Here is a 2,118-nt window from a genome sequence, read left to right on the forward strand (position 1 = left end):
AGGGATCACTGATCCAAGTCTGATTTCAGTCGACCCTTACAATCATCTTTTAGGACTCTATGTAGGCTGGTAGAGAGGAGGTTGGGCAGGGGCAGTTCTGGCCTGGGTTTCTGCTCAGTTCAATTTATCTTTAAATTTCCACTAGATAGTGAAGTATTGGGAGAAATAAAAAGTGCGTTCATTTTTTTCAATTATACTTTGTCCTTTTTTTTTTTTCCAATTTCCTACTTGAGAAAGTGCTCTGTAACAAAAAGGGGGTTGTTTTTGCTCCCAAAGTAGTTTACAATCTATTGTATGTAAAGTTAGTAAGAAAAAAAAAAAAAAAAGGGAGAGATATAAAAATGCAACAACCAATCAACATTCATAAAAAATTGTGATGAAATAAGCAAAACAAAACAAACCCAAGAAACAAGAAGAAATGTTCATAGTAGATTCCTTGTGCATAAGAGAGAGATTGTAATGAAAATTGACCACATAAGCTGAAAATAATTGTATTAAGTGATATATTTGAATAGGAAATTCCACGTTAAAAGACCAATCATTAACAACAGCATCGAACAATATAAACTGAAAATCTGAAATTCAGATTATTGTAAACTGAACATTTGAAAGTTACCCATAACTAAGCTGTTGATTCAAGAAAGCCAAAACTCATCTAGAACTCTGGAAATCTTGGCCAAAGTATTGATAGGAAGGCACAGATTCTAGATTTACGAAATGTATGTAATTTCTTTAGTATATTTTTATTTTGAAATATTCTATACCTATAGAAAAATACATATTTTAATATAGGGCTTAAAAAAAAAAGGGCTTAAGTGTCCCAAATTCATCTCCAAATATATATTGTTATTTTGACATATTTACTTCAACTCAGAGAGAGAACACTTCTCCTCTAGTGGTACGTATCCTATTTATTTGCTAATTTTTATTGCAGATATATGTGCCCAAATTTAATGATTAGCAGTCTGGTTTTTGCTAAACGGTATCACACTGATCATTTTGCAAAAACCGTGCTAAGTATTAAATCAATTTTCATAAAAAGTTGAGTTTTTTGAAATCAATGTAGCAAAAAAATTGAATTTTTTCCCCTTGACTATATATTTTGCAAATTTCCTAATTACTACCCACTGCCGTTGAGTTGATTCCAAGGATAGAGTAGAATAGAGTAGGATAGAGCAGAATAGAGTAGGATAGAATAGAACTGCCCCATAGAATTTCCAAGGAGCCCCCAGCAGATTCGAACTGCTGACCTCTCGGTTAGTAGTCGTAGCACTTAACCACTACACAATCAGGGTTTCCAAATTTCCTAATTAGTCGATATTAATACGGATTATTTACGTATCTGTTTTCCTGTAGATAAATGTGTTTTTCTCCAATTTTCATGGTTTCTTTCTTTCTTTTTTTATGTGCTCCAACGTACATCCTTGCATAAGCTTCATGGGCTTCCTAGAGGTAGAGGTGCTACGTGTAGAGCAAGAATGTCTTCAATTTTATAATCTATTACAAATTTTGGAAACCCTGGTGGCATAGCGCTTAAAAGCTATGCTGCTAAACAAAAGGATGGCAATTCAAAATTCACCAGGCATTCCTTGGAAACCATACAGGGCAGTTCTACTCTGTTGTATAGGGTTACAACAGAGTCAGAATTGACTCCATGGCAATGGACTTATCACTAATTTCTTCCCTAGAGGGGTTGCACTAATTTACTCTCTTACCGTTATTTTCCCTCTTTTATTTTTTAAAATTCATTCAACAAATATTAATAAGTTTGTCCTATGTGTCAGGCATACTTTAATGATAGGGAATAGTAGAGAACAAAATAAGCATGTCTTGCCCTCTCAATGCAGGAAAACAAACCATAAATAACAATAAAAAAGTAAAAAAAATAACATGCTAGATGATGAAATAAGCTATGAAAATAAAATAAAGCAAGGCAGGCAAGTAAATAATATGGGGAGACAAGTTGCACTTTTAAATACAATGGTGGAGATCGGTCAGAATGGACTAGGTTTTGCTGCAGTAAAAAACAACCTCAACATCTCAGGGGCTGCACAAGTGTTCACTTCCTGACCACCCTGTATGTCTGGAATGGGGAATCTGGGGCTCTGCTCATCCAAA

Source organism: Elephas maximus, chromosome 2, assembly GCF_024166365.1.
Source record: "Elephas maximus indicus isolate mEleMax1 chromosome 2, mEleMax1 primary haplotype, whole genome shotgun sequence".
In the NCBI taxonomy this organism is placed as follows: domain Eukaryota; kingdom Metazoa; phylum Chordata; class Mammalia; order Proboscidea; family Elephantidae; genus Elephas; species Elephas maximus.